The 21287-nt window shown below is 41.2% G+C and overlaps 1 protein-coding gene across 2 annotated transcripts in view; it reads right to left on the reverse strand.

The window, feature by feature from the left end:
- tspan18b (tetraspanin 18b) overlaps window positions 1-17069 on the reverse strand; it is a 62686-nt gene extending 45617 nt beyond the window's left edge. Inside the window, exon 1 of one of the 2 annotated variants that reach the window (XM_008411942.3) lies at window positions 16853-17069. The gene's annotated coding sequence lies outside the window, so the exon portion shown is untranslated. Of the gene's footprint in view, window positions 1-4116; window positions 4138-16852 lie in introns of those variants that run through there. The other variant, XM_081608281.1, reaches the window with a different exon arrangement.
- Between the last annotated feature and the right edge of the window lie 4218 nt (window positions 17070-21287).

The following is a 21287-nucleotide window of genomic DNA, read 5'->3' on the forward strand; positions in this document are numbered from 1 at the left end:
TGTTTCAGTTGATATAAAAATAATACTTTAAGGTTGTCAATAAGTTTTAACCACTTCATGCATAGCAGTCACTGCAGTGCAGCTCATTAAAAGCCATTTTCTTGGGTTTCTTGTGGATTTTATGTTATAAATGCACACGGACCACAATACACTGCCAACTACTGGCCATCTACTGCAAGTGCAAGAAAAGTTTTGTTAAATCCAATATGGCAGACTGACGAAAAGAAGCGACTTGGGAACATCCAGTCCCTCCTCCTGCTGTAGCAGGTAAAAAACATTATGACATCATGTGACCTCTAATACTACTGATGTACTTTATAAATAACTCGTGCTTAGAGAAAATTACAACCGATCACCTAGAAAAAAATCCTAGAAGTTTTTTATTTTACAAAAAAAAAAATTCCACCAGTTTCATGTCTTAAAAAATATCAAAAACACTCTGGAAAAAAATTATGACAAAGGATCATAATTCATCCACAGAAGGGTTAAAATGATTACGACATAAAATGTTAGATTATTTTTCCTCCTAGATGATGAACGTTTAAATAAAAACCGGTTTGTATTCGGTACCACAGGCCGAAGAACTGCACTGGGAGATATGTCGCTCTCTCTTTGGTTTCTTTTAAAATCTCCTGCTGTCAGTAACGTCTCCAGCTTCTTGGAAGAACAACAGACCTGCAGTTTGAGCCAAAAGCAACAGAATAAGTGCAGAGAGCTGGAGAGCGGGCTGAATACTTGAAGTGGGTGTTTTAACAAGCTCGCAGAACCGACTGCACGGATGTTTGAGACGTCGACGCTCCTCCAGATACAGCTTCAGGAACTGCAGACATGTGCTCTTTATTAAATAAATAGTGAGGTGTCCATTTTTCAAACTGGAGTAACGCTGCGTTTCCAGCTTGGATTGTTTTCCTGGTGTTATGGTTTCTCTCTGTGGAAGAAATCAGCTCCAGGTTTAGGAATCAAACAGATCCATCTGAGTAAATGTCTGTTCTGCCATTTGTCTCGCTCAAACAGCAGCTTGGATGAACGAGCTGGATGATTTTTTAATGCGTCTCTTCATAGTTGTGAAGCCAAAAGCACATCAACTCAGTTCAAAAAGAAAAACAGCAACAAAATTACTTTGGCTTCGGCATCCGAGCATTTCATCTGGGATCTGCGTCCTGCCAAGTGTTATTGGGAAACATAATCTGAGCCCATTTCTCACAGGCGCACGCGTTTGGAAGCATTCCCAAAGCGAGCGTTTGCTTCGGGAAACACTTCCGAGAAGCGGAGACAGGTGGCCGCCGGCGTGAAGCTGGACGACTCGACACCTGGTGCAGGTGAGAAATCAGCAGGAAGGCGGCCAGGATCACCTGATGTTCTGCTGGGGTTGTTTTTTTTTACCTTCCTTTTAGTTTTATTATCATCTTAAATCAATCACCACAGCAGCCAAATTAGATTCAGCGAGTGGGGACACCTGTCGGTGCTGCGCAGCCTCTGATAAACGCGCGCCGGAGCAAATGTCTGGGCTTTAAAGCGTTTCGTGATAAAACCAAACTCCTTTAATAAACATCAAATGGTTTATTAAAGGCTGGATGTGTTTCCAGTGCAGTGGATTCTATTTACTGCGCGCTTCAAAGGAAAGAGCGCCCAGAGAATTGTGGATTAAGTGAAAAAAGGGAACCGGCTTCACAGTTCGAATGCATTTCCTCCAAAAGCTATTAGGAAAGAAAATGAACTGCATCTCTTGGTGGAGAACCGCAGTGCTTTGAGGAGGTTTGAAAGAGGGAGCTAAGATGCGAGCGCGGTGCCTCCTTGCACGCTAATGGCATGGTTTGCTTGTGGCTGCAACACTTGGGCTGGCGCTGACCGACTGTTTGCCCAAAGGACAGAGGCCGTGTTTTAGTGCGCTGACCCGCGAACGCCGTCTGGAGTGCCGCGCTTTCAGAACGAGCGGAAGGTTAAAAATTTCATAAGCCACCATCAAAAAGGCATGAAGCAGCGTGCCACTCTGTCTTTCTGTCGAATCGTTTTCCCGTGAGAAGCGAAGAGGAAAAAGAAAAAAAAAAAAACAGAGCATCTTTTGTTAAAAGGCTCTTATTTAATCAGACTATTCAGATAAAATAATTCTTGAACTTTTAAAAGCATGTCCTGAGTTTGTCCCAGGATGCTCCCAGCGATCTGAACAAAAATCTCCCAGCATCCCTGGAGGACGCTGGGTCACATGGGGCGTCTCATCTGACTCCACCACGACCCTGCAAGTTCCTCATCATGTAATCTGAGGCGAAGCGCTGGAAAAGACGGAAAACAGCAGAGACACGCACGCACACACACCACACACACACACACCACACACACACACACACACACACACACACACACACACACACACACACACACACACACACACACACGCTGCTACCAGTTCATATCCACTAAAAGTCCTCAGTTCTGATCCTTCAGGGTTTTAACTGAAGGACACTGCAAAAACACACAACCTAAAATCTCTAGTGCAAATATCCTAGTTGACTTGAAATAAAACAAAACCAAAGTAACTTCAGCAACAAATATGAGCTTATTTTAAGTCAATAAATGAAAGTGAAATAAATCTCTGAGTGGAGATAGTATTTTTTTAATCAATATTAAGCTGATCTAAAATAAGTTTGTTTACAGTAGAAGATACTTACAGTAGAAACTAAACCATAAATACTTGGTGAGATTTTGTGTTTTTGCAGTGAAGAGATGTTGGTGCAGGTTTAGAAGCAAGTTGAACATTTTTACAGGACTGAGTGTGGATCAAACCAGAGCTGATTTCTGATTTCAATGGATTTTTTTCTCTATTTCTTACAAATGACTTTTTAAAAAGTGGCTTTTGTTTCAATCTTCCATTCTGAGTTGCATGGTGAGATATCAGGGTCAGACCACAAGAACATTTGTTAAATTATGAGAAAATAGGCCACAATGTTAGCAGAATAAAGACATAAATTTATCAGTGTCTTAAAATTAAGAAAAAAAAAAATGTATTTCACTTTTCACTTAAAACATAGGAAAAATGTCCTGTTATATGTGAAATAATCTGCCAACAGACTTCGTACTTTTCCATCAACTTTAAGGAATTGACTTCAAACCAGCTCATATATCCAGCCTGAGTTATTTTTTAAGTTAGTTTGTCTTATTTCAAGTGAACTGAGACATCTGCACTTAAAACTAGACCAAAAATACTTGGTAAGATTTTGTTTTTAGTGAATTCATCATTTTATATTTTAATTTCTGAGAACTAAAGAAGAGATCTTCTACTGTCATCCAAGTTGTTTTTTTTCCTCTGATCAAATTTACTGCACATAAAAGACTGAATTATTACAAACAACATCAGCCTTAAGGTTCTTAGTTCTCAAGAACTAAGTTCCTTGGTTCCTACTAACTTAATCAAGTTAAAAGAAATTAAAAAACAAGACGACACAAAGAGACTACGTCTGATTCTGCAGACTATTACGGCTCCACAGGAACGTTGGAAAAAAAAAAATCTAAATATTCTCTAAACTGATTGTCGTATCAACCTTCCAGAACCTCTCAGGTCTTCTGGTTCTGCTCTGCATCCAAAACCAGAACCAAACATGGAGAAGCAGCATTCAGCTTCTATGCACCACGGATCTGGAACAAACTGCCAGAAAACTGCAAAACAGCCGAAACACTGAGATCCTTCAAATCCAGACTAAAAACCCAGAAAAGTCAACATTCAGACGTTCAGCGACGGCAAAATGTTTCAACTACTGACCGTTTTATGACTCTGTATTTTATGACGCAAAGCCCTTTGAGAGACCTTGCTGCTGAAATGTGTTACACAAACAACACTGATTTGATTTTAAAGTGTTGTGGTGATAAGTCATTGAGCAATTTATAATCTAACACTATTTAACGTCTATTCTCTGAGCACACCTGCTCTGAGGGCTTGTTTTCAAAGTGTTAGGTAAAAACATCAACCTCAAAGTCTAAGTGGGATCATTAGTCTCCTTCTCCCCCCCAGATGCTCCAGATCAAGGCTGCAACCTGAGGAGGGACAAACTCTGATCTGTGCCTCTGGTTCTGTTGCTCCAACAAAGCAGCCCATGTGCGTATCAGACCTGTGGCGAGTCTCACTTTGTGGGAGGGGCCGCGGCTTCGCTGCGATCCCGGCGGAGCTGCAGGGAGCCGCGCCGCGGACGAGGTGTGTGGGCTACAAAGGCAGCAGAGACACGCAGCAGGCCTAGAGGAAGGAAAATTCAGAGCCTTTTTATAGCCGCTTACCAACTCCAAGCCGCACTGGCAACACACGCAAACACAAACGCACATTATGAGTTAGAATAAAATTAGCCCAATTACATCTGCTGAGGTTTGAAATATTCACTTTCAAGTAAAAACGATCATGTCTTAAAAACATGCAGCACAGATTGGGAGTTTTAAATAGAAAAGCTCGCCGGTTCCAGTTGTGCTTCAGCCCCAGGCTGTAAGGAGAGGCAGAGGGGGGGGGGGGATCGGTATCACTGCCTGAGACATTAAAGTGTTATTAACCAGGCAGGATGCACCGCGAGTCATCCTGGAAATAAATCCCTCAGAAGGACGAGTGGAGAAAGCTAATAAAGCTGCATCATTTATTCACAGCCTCTGTCCTCACTGTGTCTGCAGCTGATTCACGTCACAACTAAATGTTTGCAGAAGAAACAAAATGACGGGTAAACGTCAGGCATCGACCTGCATTTCATTTCTACACGGAGATAACGACCTCGTTACCGGCGTCAACATTAATAAGCCCGGCGCAACAAAATGTTCAGTCCAAATGACCCAATCAGTTGGTGTCAGGAGCAACAATCATCCTGGGTACGCGATGCTCAGTGGATGGGAATCAACAGGATATTTAAAGAGTTCAGATCCCAAACCGCAGCAAAGACTGAGACATGAAGTGAAATTTACCACTTGATGAATTCATCTGACGACCAGATAGAGTTCAGAAAAACTGTCAGGGTAAGAGCAGCGATACTTCGACATATTTCTACTCAAGTAAAGTAAAAGTATCCAAGAAGTGACTCAAGTAAGAGTCAAAAAGTATTTGGTGAAAAGTCTTCTCACAATATCAATCATTTAATATTTAAAGATTACATAAGAAGAAGAACCTAATTATAAAGATAAGTGGAAAATGTTGATATTTTAAAGACAGAAATTGCAATAATTTATAGAAATGACGAAAAATAACAAAATCAGGCAAAAGATCATTTTTCCAAATCAGTTTGTTTCAATATAAGACTTATTAAACTTTAACAAAAACTGCAGGTTTGTGTCCGTTTCTGGTGAATTTTGTTTGTTTTTCATTCAGTGGGCAGAAAATCCAGAAATTTTACTCAAGTAACAGTAGAGATACTTCATAATAAAATTACTCAAGTAAAATTAAAAGAGCAGGGTAGCAAAAATACACATAAAAGAAAATATTTTCAAAAAAGTTACTCAAGTTAATGCAAATAGTTACAGCAGCACTTCCATATTCACGATTAGTGTTGTGTCAGATAGGAATGTGGAGGAGAGTCCAGGCAGGGAGGGACAAAGAGAAAAATGTTGGACCCAGTTACGGCTGATGCAACAGTAAAAAGCCAGGAGCTTGGAGAGAGTCCCGATTAATCTGAAAAACGCTCGAGTCAGGAGAGGAGAGACGCTCTGGGCCCGGTGAGTCACAGCGAGAGTAAAAACGGCTCAAAGCCAAGCAGCACCGGTGCCATCCCTCGCCAACAGCCACATCCACACAATGTGACAAAAACACAAAACATGTTCATTATTCATCCATAAACCTCACAGACCTTTTCCCTCCTCAGAGGATCCCCATCTTATTGAATTAAAATATATATAATTATTATTTTGATCCAGGTTTTTGGGGGGGAAATAGATTGTGTTTACATTTACAACACACTATAAAGTCGATCTCTCCATATTTTGTTTTTTTTACCCAAATGTAGGATTCACAGACTATAAAGCAACAAAACAGAAAACAAAAACGGCTATGTTCATTTGCTCAAAGCAAGAAGTTTACAAAAATAAGATCATTAAATTTCATCAGAGACGAACAAGGAGCTGAGTGCAGAGAGCCGAGTTTCCCTTTGGATTAATAAAAGATCTCTGCATTGAAATAAATTGATTATGATACTTGGTAGAGCTGTTGCCTTGCAGCAAGAAGGTTCTGGGTTCGATTCCCGGCCCCGGTCTTTCTGCATGGAGTTTGCATGTTCTCCCTGTGCATGAGTGGGTTTTCTCCAGGTACTCTGGTTTCCTCCCACAGTCCAAAAACATGACTGTCAGGTTAATTGTCCTCTCCAAATTGTCCCTAGGTGTGAGTGTGTGTGTGCATGGTTGTGTGTCCTGTGTGTCTCTGTGTTGACCTGTGACAGACTGGCGACCTGTCCAGGGTGACCCCGCCTCTCGCCTGGAACGTTAGCTGGAGAGGCACCAGCAACCCTCCCGACCCCACTGAGGGACAAGGGTGTAAAGAAAATGGATGGATGGATGGATGGATGGATGGATGGATGGATGGATGGATGGATGGATGGATGGATGGATGGATGGATGGATGGATGGATGGATGGATGGATGGATGGATGGATGGATGGATGGATGGATGGATGGACGGACTTTTTTGCTCATATATTTGCTGTTGACATATTTTTCCAACAACAGACAGTACGCTCTTGTCTTTGAAAGCATCATCAGCAGATTTTGACCCTGATATTAAATGATACGCGTTTATAAGGACTTAAAGAAACGTTGAATTGCATGAATCCTCCGGTGTCATTTTATGACGAGGATCATCATAAAATCTTTGATGAATCTTTGATCAGGGTTGCTAAACAACACCTCTGAATTTTGCTTCCAAAGATCGAGCTGCGTCTCCAGCAGCAGCATCTGGGTGGACAGGAAGTTAGCCAACACACTGCTGCAAACGGCCCATCAGTGAAAAACTGTTTATAATATCTGATTAAAACTATTTAAATCATAAACTGTTGGAGATCATTTCATGGTGAATTAGCGGCTAGCTGCTTGAGTTCAGCGGCAGGGTGAATTTGAAGCACGTTGGACAGGAAACAGAAGCTTGAGATCACATTAGTGCCAGCAAAGACTCGCCTTGTGAAGGATGTGCAGGAAACCCGTCAAGTTCAGCATCGATGCAGCGTCGCAGTTTCTACCGTTTCTTTTTTGGCAGGGCAACAATGAAAAGAGACTAAAGAAAACATGCAGAAAGGGAGACTTTCATGCCCAGAAAAGCTTAAAACTCTATTTATGTTGCACTGTTTATTTAGCTAAAACAGTCCAAACAAAGGGTCTGTGCATACAGAATTTCACAGTAAAGAAGCTAAGAACCCAACTCCAAGCCTTTTCTTTTTTTATCTCATTGGACTTTAAAGATCCAGAGTCCAACGAAATAACAGTTACTATTTATCTTCTTCACCTTCACCAAAAAATAGAGTAAAAAATCAGCATGAGGTGCATCCAGAGTTGCTCTAGATGGTTTTAGCTTATTCACAGACGTGTTAATAACCAAGAACTAAACTACTGAGACTGTTTACTTCATGAATCCAGGAAACTACATTATTGATTCTGCAAACAGATTTTCCCTTCTCAGTCAGTTCATAAGCAGAGCACAAGCCTCCATATCGGGTAATAAATAAATCATGTGACAATGGAAACCAGTTAATGTATGCAACAAACACTAGCAAGAAGCAACTCCTAATAGGGCCTTGAATACTGAAGGCTGAGTGTTAAGCAGTGCAGAAAACAAATGAGAACAATGAGATGAGAAGCTTGTTCCTGCACATCGTTTCACCTCTGGGATTAGAAGGATGCAAACTTTAGCATTTAGCATAAACATTCAAAATTTTGCAAAGAAATCAATTTCTACCTTTAAATCTCGAACTTTTTCAGGCCGAGGACCACTTACCCCATTTAGCAAACACTCAACTGGAAACTGCCCCAACAATAACACAACAAATTTAAGTATTAGTCTCTTAACGTGTTGTCTTGTTCCTCCTAATGTGAAGGGTGGCGCTGTTATGTAAATGTGACTAGCCACAATAAAACCATGAACACGTCTATTCAGAGCATTTGGAGTTTTTCCTTACTATAACTGTTGCTGCTATTTTTAATTTAGAAGCATAATAAGAGGAAAATAGACTTGAGTTGCTTTGGAAAAAACAAAAACATTGTCCTTCAGCCAATAGGTAGTCCAACTTAAATAATTGTATTTTTGGTGTTTAGATGCAGTTAGTCAGCGCGGGGCGCAGCTCTGTTCACCGCCTACAGAACCCAGCACAGCCGGATACGGCTACGATACGTAGCAGTCTGCTTTGTATCATAATAGTGTTCAGAAACGACGATTCTGCAGCTCAGCCTGACAAACTTTCCACTGGTATCTTCAGGTTTTCTTTTTAGTAAGCCAGTCTTAAGCCATTTATCCATTATTATTGCTCTGGTAAGCCAACTATAGCGTTGCACTTTGAGCTCACATCTTGGCAAACAAATGGTTGTTTGCATGCAGTAACTCGCGGACCACCGGTGGCCCGCGGACCACAGTTTGAGAAAACTGCTTTAAATCATTAAAGGGACCAGATGGAAAGTGGTTCACTCTCTGCGGCGCCCAAACTTCAGCGTCATTCAGTGCATCAGAGCCACAGCCGGGTAATAACTAGTTACATTTACTGGAGTCAATGTGAATGTCAAATTTATTTATATACCACTTTAAAAAAACGGCAAGAAAGTACAAAAAGGATAACACAAAATAAATAATAATAATAATAATAATAATAATAATAATAATAAAGTAATTAGCACTGAGTAACTTGCTGCACTTTTTACTTTTACGTGACTAATTTTATTATGAGTAAATTTCTGGATTTTCTACCCAGTGAATGAAAAACAAACAAGTTTTATCCAAAAATTCACCAGAAACAGACACACCTGCAGTTTTTATTAAAGATTCATAAGTTGTTTTTTTTATTGGCAGGAACTGATTTGGAAAAAAAATATTTTATTAATTTTTGCTACTTTTGTCCTTTTTGTCGATAAAATACCAAAATTTCCAGTTAACTTTATATTCTGGTCCATCTGATGATGTAATTTTTAAATATTAAATTATTCATAATTTCATTAGTTACTTTTGTAGATAGCTACTTTTTACCTGAGTAAAAAGACGCTTGCTGCTCTTACTGGAGTATAATTTCTGGGTCGTCTCTGATCAGAGCTCCTGAAGCCGGGCAGGTAATCCCCCCCCCCAGCCCCCCACACGTCAGACCCGTGTCACGAATCCCGACAGCTGGCCCGCTTTAAGCCCCTCGCAGAGCTTTGAATACATCTTGGGGATGAAAAGAGCATGAGGTGATGAAGAATCCTTACGGGGAAAAACCCTGAGATTTACCGAGCGCTCGCTCTGTGCAGTGACCTCAGCCTTTAATGGATACCTGTGTAAACTGGTTTATTAGTTCTGGAAAAAATACGTAAAGGAAAATACGGCTGTGGGGAAACTTCGAGATCGTTCGTCGCATCCCGAGATGGAGCCGAGCGTTCCTCCCCCCACCGGAGCCGAACCCTAAGCCTATTGGAGGGTCCGCTATCTCCCGCCGCAGCTTGTCGAATACATACCTTTTACCTCATTACCTGCTCAGCACAGCCGTTAAGGGGGAAAGGCGTGAATGCGAGATAAGCACAAGGAATTCTTGGGCTGAGCACAAACAGCCATCCTGTTTCCTCCTGATAAAAAGGAAGCGAGGCCCCTCAGCTTCCTGCCCCCTGTGAACTTTGGAGCTGCCCCGTGTTTGGGTCACTCAGCTTCCAGACCCTCATGGAGACGAGCAGCGGATAAAGATTCACGTGGAATTGTAGATGTATTCTGAAACAGATTATAAAAGCAGAAGTCCTGCAGTGTGTAAGATTTGTCCAAAATGCTTCATATATCAACTGCTCAAGGGTTCAAAATCAGAAATAATATGTGTTTTTGTGCTTTTAAAGGTCTATGGATTACATTTAAATCAAATCATGTACAGATGAAACCAGATATTTATATCCTGCATTCATTTTTTTCTATTTACGTGACTTTATTTATGTTTGATAATTGCCAAAGCAGCATTTTTTTCAGATTTTGTTACAACTGCCAGCTGCAGAAAACAGCTGCAGAAAACTCCTGTGACTCTGACACACTGTCAGAAACATCTGAATCGTTTAACCAGTAAACCTCTAGGTAGACAGACCTTCTTCTGTCTACATGCTTCCTAAGATTCTTTGAATAAGTCTATCATTAAAATCTCCCTAAAGTTTGAGAACAAATTAGAAGGAAGTTAAAAACAGGAAGGAAGACATTAAGGAGGTTTCTGCGAACGGAGGACGAAACACGTGAGGGAGAAACGGAGCCGGGAGAAACTCTCTCTGAGCTCCGAGCGAAGGCGAGTAAATGAAAAGCTCACAGATAAGATGGTGCCAGGATAACGTCTGTGGTCGATCTCATTTGAGATGTGCTCACATTTCAGCCAAACACACAAAGGCTCCAACGGCAGCAATGAAAATGATCTATACTCACACGGCTGATAAATGCCTGAGTGAAGCACTGACACGTTTTATGGAAGACTATTATTTCAGGCATGTCAGCTAATGAGGGTAATGGAGGCAAACACACAGGCTGGTTTACAGTAGAGCGACTGTGGCAGAGCGGTAGAGTTTGGTGGGCGATTTTACCTGTTGATGCCGATTTAAAAGTTCAACGTGTTTAATTTGAGGTATCAGTAATAATTTGTACAAGAAGAGGCGACGTCACACTGTGTGAGTAGGAGAGCCGTTAACTAGTGATTATGACTCAGTCTTGCTCTCTCTCTCCATACAAATCAACCACAGACATGCCTCTACATGTCATAAAAACACATTTTCCTTGTAAATAGCTTCTTACATCTATGCGCTTCCTTCAGTTTTAGTGGACTTTAGTTGTGGTGTATTCTCTGATCTGTAAAATATCAAGGTTTTTGAGTTTTCAATCTGTCAATGAAGCTAAAAATGATATCTTTCCAGTAACTAGAAGACTTCACTGCAAAAACACAAAAGTATTTTTGGTCAAGTTTCCAGTGCAAATATCTTGGTTCACTTGAAATAAGACAAAACTAACTTAAAAGTAACTTTTCAGCAAAGTACAAGTTTTAAGTCAATAACTTCTTAATATTGATGAAAAAAATACTAGTTCCATTGAAGATTATTTCACTTATGCCGCTATCAACGGGCACTTTGCGGTTACCTAGCAACCCCAGCCAAGCCCAGGACGTCACCTAGCAACCAAGTACTAGTTCCACATTTTACTCTTATTATAAGTGAACTAATGTGCAAATGGAATAAGTATTTTTTCATCAATATTAAGAAATGATTGACTTAAAACAAGTTCCTGTATTTTTGCTGAAAAGTTACTTGTAAGTCAGTTTCCTCTTACTTCAAGTCAAATAAGATATTTGCACTAGAAACTACGGGTGGTAAGATTTTGTGGTTTTGCAGTGTTTTCAGGGAAACTCTAGCATGTTGACTAACTGTTGTAGCTCCAGTACGGCAGCCCAGAGGGTCCTGCAGGGGACGGTGAGGGGAGCTGAAAAGCTCATTAGTGTCCCTGCCTTCTGTTTATATTCAAACCTTTTGAACTGCTGTCATCAAACAGTACTGCAACATTAAAATAGAGAACTGCTTCCAGTGCAAATAAATATGCTGAAATTGCTGTTGTTTAATTTCTTCCAATAATTTTTACACTTTTTACTCTAATTTTGAGTTTTTGTCGCCATTGTTTATATGCTTACAAGATCTATAAGTCTGCTGGCAGATCTGAAAATCTTGTTTACTTTTTGATTAAGTGATGGCAAACTGATCTGGTAACTTGATGGAAGGCGCAACATAAAAACAGACACCATTCAAATCAAGGCAGCAAAGTTTTTCCCTTTAAAAACAACCTCTGGACTGTTTCAGACACAAACCCTTCATGGGCAGCTCTGCGGTGTGCAGACCAAAGGGTGAACAAAAACAAACAACTTAAATCAACTTTTTAGGCAGTTGCCCGACAACGCCAAAGCTTTGATAAATAAAGAAAAGCGCTGCCGCGTCGAAGCGCTCGGGCTGCAGTATCAGACCTTGCACATCTCTTGGCTCCTGTACAGCTGATGAAAAACACACCTTTCAGAGAGTAAATTATTTCTGCCAGCTGAAAAGCAAATTTCATTTTCTCCCGTCTCTCGACAACAAAGATGCTGAAGCCATTACGGGCCACGGCGTGTGCACCACACACATTAAATGAAGGGTCCTCCTGCAATCGAGAAAAAAAAAAAAAAAGGCTATTTTCTCATTGAGCCAATAGATGCTCCATTTAGTTGTGGCTCTCTGTGGATTACTGCTGCTGTAGAGCAGAGAGGATGATTCAGGGAGGAAGCGAACACAGAGCGCTGACCCCGTCTTGTTTTCCCTACATATTTCTGGTGCTCCACAGGCTTCCGTGTGAATATAGACGTACTCTGCAAGTCGGATGAGAGAGGATGGTTCTAGTGCAAATATCTTAGTTTTCTGGAAATGAGACCAAACTAACTTATTTAGCAAGCTTAAAAAACACCAGAATTGTTTTTGGCTATTAGTTCTTGTTCTTGGTGTCTGGAAAATGAGTCGTTTCTAAAACCTCCTGAGTGAAACGTCACAAAATCAGCAGGCATTGCCTGTTACCTAGCAACCCCAGCGAAGCCCAGCCCATTACCTAGCAACCCCAGGGAAGCCCATCCCGTAACCTAGCAACCCAAGGGAAGCCCAGCCCCTCACCTAGCAACCCCAGGGAAGCCCAGCCCCTCACCTAGCAACCCCAGGGAAGCCCAGCCCCTCACCTAGCAACCCCAGCGAAACCCAGCCTGTTAACTAGCAACCACAGGGAAGCCCAGCCCCTCACCTAGCAACCCCAGGGAAGCCCAGCCCCTCACCTAGCAACCCCCGGGAAGCCCAGCCCCTCACCTAGCAACCCCAGCGAAACCCAGCCTGTTAACTAGCAACCCCAGGGAAGCCCAGCCCCTCATCTAGCAACCCCAGTGAAACCCAGCCTGTTAACTAGCAACCCCCGGGAAGCCCAGCCCCTCACCTAGCAACCCCAGCGAAACCCAGCCTGTTAACTAGCAACCCCAGGGAAGCCCAGCCCCTCATCTAGCAACCCCAGTGAAACCCAGCACGTTACCTAGCAACCCCAGCGAAGCCCAGCCCGTTACCTAGCAACCAAGGCAGAGCTCCAGCATGTTTAGTCACACAGCAAAACACAAAATCTTACCAAGTATTTTCGGATTAGTTTCTTTTTTTTCTTTCTTCATTTTCCAAAATCTCTTTCTTACCGTTTATTCAATGTCGCATGATGTTTTTATTTTGTTTTTTAATTATGTAAAGCATCTTGAAATGCCTTGCTGCTGAAATGTGCTATACAAATAAAATTTGATTGATGATTGATAGTGCAAATATCTTAGTTCGCTTGAAATAAGACAAAAATAACTTACAAGTAATTTTTCAGTAATTTATAACAGCTCATTTTATGTCGATAATTCCTTAGTATTGATGAAAAAAATACTGGTTCCATTGGCAAATTATTTCACTTATAACATGTCTTGTTATAACCAGACATTTTTACATTGTTATAAGTGAAATAATTAGCCAATAGAACCAGTATTTTTTCATCAATATTAAGGAATTATTGATTTAAAATAAGCTCCTATAACTTGCTTGTAAGTGAATATTGTCTTATTTCAAGTGAACTAAGATAATTGAACTAAAAACTACAATGAAAACTGTTTATGGTAAATTAGTCTCTAATTTATGCTGGTAAAATACCAGAAGAATTTTACTGCATATAAAATATTTGGTAAAATATTAAATATTTTACCAAATATTTTATATTCATCTAAAGAGAGTAAAAAGCTCTCTTTTGTATATTTTACAGAAGATGATTTTTACCAAATTTCTCAGAATTTGACAGTATTTATACGGTAAGATTTCGTCAACCACAGCTGCCGGTATTTTACTGTAAATCAGAGACATTTTTTCTTTCCACTGTAGACCAAAAAGCACTTGGTAAGATTTTGTGTTTTTGCAGTTGAGTCAGGAGTAACAGAAGACAAAGTGGGAAACAAGGAAAGAAAGCTGACAGAGGATCTGGTTAAGTCTCGTCAAATGTCCTGCCAGAGAGAGATCCACCTCATCTGCAGTCATGCCAGCTGAGATCAAGAAGGAAAAAAGTGGGGAAATGACGCCGAAAGGAGAGACCACTGGCTGATTAACGTCAGGCCTTTAATGCTGTGCCAGGTCAGGTGGTGTCACGGATTTTTCAGCTGCCAGGCTGGCTCACACGGACCTGGATGAAACGGCAGCTTTGAGCTCATCACATCCTGACGATGTGTTTCTGTTTCATTGCAATGTAAACGGTAAATCAAAAGCAGCATATTAACAGGGATACTATTAACACCTTAGGTGTTGTGTGTGGGCGGGTGGAGAGAAAAAAACCCCCACAGGAATCAACTGAAATGTTGAACCGTTTAATTACAGCACTCTTTGTCGCCGTTATAAATTTCTGCACCGGTTCACTAATGCAGCTGTTGATGTTTATTGTGTAAAAACTATTTTCTTTTTCCATATATATTCTTTTAACAAACGGAGGAGAGAAAAGCTGCAGGCAGAGTCTAGTCATCCGTGTTGGCAGCTGCTCCAAACACATCAATTCAACTGTTTCTTTATCTTTTCCCCCCTTTACTTGACAAAGCAATTGTTCCCCCGCAACATGGTGAACAAACAGATCTCTGTTTTCTTTCCGTCTCCACCAACCTCTTTTTACTTGGTTAGGAATAATGATATTAGACTAAAGGATAGCAGAGAACAGAAGGAAGCAGAGCTCCTCTCTCAGTATGATGCGTTCGTGCAGCAGCGCTGACAGTCTGTCTGTCTGTCAGCGTATCCAAACGGACTGGCTGTGATGTGATTCTCCTCTCTTCTGACATGCAAACCTCAGGGAGCTGCAGGGCCCCAACTCCAGGCGCACGCCCATGGACACTGCTGTGTGTTAATGAGTCCCTCGGAGACAATCTCCTGGGGCAAAATGTGATTAGATCCTGATTCCTAGCAGTTACTGTAACCAGACTAAATGCTTGAGTGGAATATAGAAATATCACTGTTTTACCCTGACAAAAACAAGGAGAAGTTAATCAATAAAATTGGGGGTAATAATTGGAATTGGACACATTTTGATCAGCATTTTGGTCAGAAATTACATCAAATAAAACAGCTGACAGGTATTTGAATAAATTAAATTCAACCAATTTTGAGCAAAACTGGTTAAATTGTAGGTAATTAACTCAGCTTCACGTTAAAAAGAAACACATATAGGAATTGGGACATGATTATGTGATGAAACGCTGGTGAACGTTTCTAAATTTGTCCTAAGCTGGCATGTAAAGGTTCCCAGCAAATTTGACGTTAGCATTAGCATTGTCGTTAACTAAGTTAAAGCTCAACACCAAAACATTAAATCTATTTTAACAAGATGGCATTCAGGCCTTTCAACTATTAAACATAACGACCGCAGATTAGATTCTGTTCATTGGTAATAATTTCCTCAGGGTTGAGAACCAAAGCTTGCTAGATATTTTTGCTTTAGCGTTAGCATTGTTGCTAACCCACTTCAAGTTTTTTAAATCCATTCTTACAAGTTATAAAAACTTTTTCTATCCCCTGAAAACCAGATTTGAACTGTGCTATTAGCGTTAGCATTGTTGCTGTGGATACTTGTGGTGAATGTGGATCAGTGGTGGGACAGCCGTCTTGTAATTGGAAGGTTGTAGGTTTGATTCCAGCCTCCTCCTGTGACATGTTGACATTAAGGCACTAAACCCAAAATTAGCTTAGCTGTGCATCAAAGTGTGTTGGGACAGACATGCTTTGAGCGAGTTCAAATTCGGTCCAAGGACCATGATACAAGTTTAAATTCAAAAGCTTTCCAAATTAAATATAAACTCTTAATAAGATGATATAATGATTCATACAACCCTTAGTTCTCTGTTAGACACAGTGTAGCTAATTGTTGACTAAACCATTAGTACTGAAACCATTTTCGTAGTTTTGTTTTGCATCGTATTCTGAATTTGAACTTTGTGTTAGTTTCTTATAATAAAGCGGCTTTCTGAGCCCGGACACTTGGATAAGTCACATGATGTCTGATGTTTATAATAAGTGACTCTGTCCTTAAAAGTATTGACTTTCTCTCTCTTTCCTCACAGGACGCATTGTGCTCGCTTCAGCGGAGATCTGACAAGACAGAGGGGAAGAGGCTGCGGAGGTTTTTGGATGATGCCTCCCTCTGATTAATGCAAACTGACAGTGAAGTTCTGCCCTGCAGCAAAGGTAGCGCCGTCAGACACATCCATCTGGTGACCCCCCCCCACGTCCCGGCAGACAGACAGCCTCTTCGGGTTGGGGCTGATCCGCCGTGGGAAGGGTGCCAGCTTGGAGACGGACGGACGGACGCACGGCGCTCCGGACCGGACCGGACCGGACCGAGCGCCTCCTGCCCGGGTTCTCACCACGCAGAAGCACCGAGTTTACGGGAAAATAGGAAGGATAAGTAGAAGAACCGCGATTTGAACCGAGTCTGTACGGACCCGAAACATTCATGTAGAGCTATTTTTTTTTTATTAACCAACTATTCATTTCGTCACTTTTTTTCAGCAAGTCATTGAAGGTGGGGGGGAAAGACGCAACTTGTTCCAACAAAGTATGAGAAAGAATCCCCTTTAAATTCCCAGACGCATTAAACTTTAAACTCAGAAACAGGGAAGCCGTTTCTTACCTCAAGGCGCAGCCGAACCTCAGTCTTGTCTGTGGCGACCCGCTTCTCCTCAGGAAACCTCAGCAAAGACGCGACGTGGTTCTGGATGCTCCTGTTCGCCAAAAACACAAAATGCCGGTCAGAGTGGATGTCCACCGGAGAGAGTCATGCCCGTCCAGCTACAGCAAAATCCACCGCTCCACTCCTGCGAGCACGCAGCTGCGACTGGAGGCAGCAAACAGTTAGTTGGAGTCAGCGGAGGCTGAGCGGCGGATCCAGGAGCAGCCGGTCCGGATCCGGAGGGCGGAGACTCTGCGGCGGCGGACACGCCTTCAGCCGAACCGCACACTTTATGTGAGCAGAGCTGGGCAGGAGCAGTTACTTTTACTTTACTTTTTACTCGAGTAACTTTTTTGAAGAAATTTACTTCTAGGGGTATTTTTACTACGCTGTACTTTCACTTGAGTAATTTCATTATAAAGTATCTCTGCTCTAGCTGGAGTAAAATGTCTGGATTCTCTACCAACTGGATGAAGAACAAACATGTTTTAACCAGAAATTCACTAAAAACCTGCAGTTTCTGTTAAAGTTTCATGAGTTTTTTTTTTATTGAAAGAAACTGATTTGGAATAATTACTTTTGCCTGATTTTGTTATTTTTATTACTTTTATTAATTACTTCAAATTTCGTCCTTAAAATACCAACATTTTCACTTAACTTTATATTTTGGTTTGTCCGATTATGTAATTAATATAATAATGTTTCAAATCCAACCGTAACCAGGTGGGTTTTTTAGTGTAGATTTAAAGGAACTCAGTGTTTCGACTGTTCTGCAGTTTTCTGGATGTTTGCTCCAGATTTGTGGTGCATAGAAGCTGAATTCTGCCTCTCCATGTTTGGTTCTGGGGATGCAGAGCAGAACCAGAACCAGAAGACCTGAGAGGTCTGGAAGGTTGCTATGACAACAGCAGATCTTTAATGTATTGTGGTGCTGATCCGTTCAGTAATTTATAAACTAACTACAGGATTTTAAAGTCTATTCTCTGAGCTACAGGGAGCCAGTGGAAGGACTGTAGATCTGGGTGATGTTCTCCAACTTCCTGGTTTTAGTCAGAACTCCAGCAGCAGCATTCTGGATCAGAGTGATTTTTTTTAGTCAGACCTGTGAAGACATTGTAACAGTAATCAATGCGACTAAAGATAAACACATGGATGAGCTTCTCTAGATCGCGCTGAGACATTAGTTCTCTGATTCAGGTGATAGAAGGCCGACTTTGTGACCGTCTTCATGTGGCTCTGAAGGTTCAGGTCAGACTCCGTCACTACTCAGAGTTCAGCCTGATCTCTAGTTTCCAGCTGTAATAACTGAAGCTGTGCGTTGACTCTACATCGTTCCTCCTTAGCTCCAAATATAATAACTTCAGTTTTGTTTGTGTTTAACTGGAGAAAGTTTCGGCACATCCACACATTTATCTGTTCCAAGCATCTGTTCAGTGATTGGATGGATTCTGAATCACCTGGTGACATCATAACATAGAGCTGACTCTCACTACTAGACGAAAATTACTTGGTACTATTTTGTGTTTTTGCAGTGTGGAAGGACAACATATTATGTTTTACTCCGTCACACCAATAATGTCATGGAGAAACAACACAGAACAAAAAGTGTGAAATGCAAATTCTGACAAATGAAGCCTCAGAGCTGTTACTGTATAAATCAGCTACTCATCGTCTGCAGAGCGCTGCGGCATCTGAACTCCAGAACCGACCCAGACACGAAAAGTAAAACCGATAACGCACATCATCATGTTCACAGGCAGCATTCATAGCCAAATGCAAAGATGGATACTTAGCATGCAGATATCGTTTAATTTTTGCGTAAAAGTGACAAAAATACGGAACAAATGAGTCCCCCTGTTGACGACCAGCACCAACTTTCCAGATCTACCACCTGATAGCTGTTGTTTGTCCCTGTTAATTATTCATGCTGTGTGCCTGTCGCTCCAGCCAGAAAAACAGGAGAAGGGCTTTTGTTCCACGTTCGGAGTGGGCTTGAAGTGTTTTCTCTCCCTCTGTGCTCCTCGTGTCACAGAATCTACTGCAGATGGAGAGCAAGATAAGCGCTCCAGAGGCTGATCTTTTCGCCTTCTCCTCCGAGGTCGTGACACTGACATTCTCCCTGGCAAACGTGATACTTTCAACCCCCCGTCTCCTCGTGTTTTCTTTTCATCTCGTCCTCATTGCCCCTTGGGAGCGCTGTGATTTAAAACGCATTTTGAAAGCGAAATGCGATGTCAAAACTGGACAAAGATTAGCTTGGGGAGTTTGAGAATGTCGTCAGGACTGAGGCGTGCGGCTGAGAAGAGTGAGGTATCACAGGAGTGAGCTGGCAGCAGAAGGAACAGCTGCGAGGTGTTTTCTTTTTGGCTCCTTGGGTATTTTCAGAGGACTTAGAGAGTAAAGAAAGGCTAAGGTGACTAAAAAAGCCCCTTCCACCATCTGAGCGCTCGCATGGATCACTGGTTAGGGGAGGAGTCCTCTCCAAGCCTCTTGTTAAGTCAAGAAACTGTTTGTTGTCTTTGGCTAATCAGTGATTGATCAACAAATGCAGCGTGTACCCACTGATAAAGTAGCAAAAGGCTTTTTTTTTTAAGACTTAACAAATGTACGTTCATTTCAAGGTAAGAAAATTTTTAAAAAAATCTGAATTTGTTTTCAATTTTAAATCCAACATTTCACCAGCAAAAAATTAACAGCTGAAGCTGATAGCCAGAAATAAAAGATCGTCTCAAAGTCGTGGTGGTTTTTACACGAATTGGGGCAAAATCAGAGGCGGTTCGGTTTCACACAAAACTCATAAAATGAAACCTATTATCAGCAACCAGCAAAGAGCGACACTCTGCTTTGACTGCACACACTGCAAAAAAAACACAAAATCCTACCAAGTAATTTTGGTTTAGTTTCTAGTGAAAATGTCTTAGTTCACTTGAAATGAAACAAAACTATCTGACAAGTGACTTTTCAGCAATAAATATGAAAATATGAGAAATAGGAGCTTGTTTTAAGTCAATAATTTCTTAATGTTGATGAAAAAATACTTTTTCCATTGGCAGACTTTCTCACTTATGAGAAAAATCTCATAAGAGAAAAAGTCTGCCAATGGAAAAAGTATTTTTTAATTGATATCAACTAATTATTGGCTTAAAACATAATAATCTCCCAGTGGAACTGTTACTTGGTTGCTAGGCGACGTCCCGGGCTTGGCTGGGGTTGCTAGTTAACGACAAAGTGGCCGTTCATAGTGACATAAATGAAATAATCTGCCAGTAAATAATAATAAGGAATTCTTTACTTAAAACAAGCTCCTATATCTGGATGAAAAGTTACCTGAGAGTCAGTTTTGTCTTATTTCAAGTAAACCAAGATATTTGCACTAGAAGCTGGAACAAAAATACTTGGTAAGATTTTGTGTTTTTGCAGTGCTTGCTTAAAAGCAGTAGAAAGCTGGTCCAGTCAATAAGTGGTAGGTTATATTTTGGTGTTTCTGATGCTGCCTGGAGCCACTGCCTTCACAGACCGTAGAAAACAAACCGTTTTTACTCACTCCTCTCATCGAGCCTTTAAATTGGAGGGGCGCAAGAGTCGGACATTACTTTGCTGAAATTTCGTCTCTCTTTCAGCCAGAACGTCCATCACCAAGTCAGGCAACATCTTTTCATTTTTTCCCCTTAAGTTTAACGTGAACAGAAAACCATAAATGTCTTCATAAATGTATTTGCAAACTTTTTACTGTTTCATTTCACCGTTTGGCCCCAGATTCATGCATTTTCTCAAGATTTTTTGCTCTCGTTCTGGAGTCGATTTTTACGACTCACCAAATCCACTTGATCTCCGGGACACTGAGCCCGTCTCCTTTCTGACCAGCATAAAGTCTGGACATTCTGATGCCGTTTCCACTTGCAAGTAATCCTTTTAAAAAGATAAATGTGGCACTTTCCAGCATCTATAAAACACTTCTAGGGATCCAAATTCTCTTTCTGATATTTGGTGTTAAAACAAAACGTCCTTGAAATGTTGCCTTGAAACGAATGTTTTCAAATGTCGCAATCTAACATGTCAGAGACCCAGATTCAATAAATGTACTAGTTTCTTTGTTCATAATTCTTTTTTTAACTGAAAATAATCTAATTACGTGGCAGGAAGTTTAGAGGAACTGCAGCTTCTGTGAATCGGATTCAGTGTGTCCTGCTTTCGGCTGCTGTGTGGTCGTCTTGTTTGTCCCCCACAAAGCAGCGGTCAGTATAATGTCCATTTTGTTCTTTGTCCACGCTAACCACATGATGCACACAATCACAGACGGCCCACGCTTCCTCGCAGAGTCTTCCTCAGACTCACATTCTTCTGGCACACTAACCTGCTTAATTTAATTTGCACTACGAGCGCTTTATTTTCACAC

The sequence above is a fragment of the Poecilia reticulata genome, chromosome 6, assembly GCF_904066995.2.
Source record: "Poecilia reticulata chromosome 6, P_reticulata-male-v2, whole genome shotgun sequence".
Taxonomy (NCBI): Eukaryota; Metazoa; Chordata; class Actinopteri; order Cyprinodontiformes; family Poeciliidae; genus Poecilia; species Poecilia reticulata.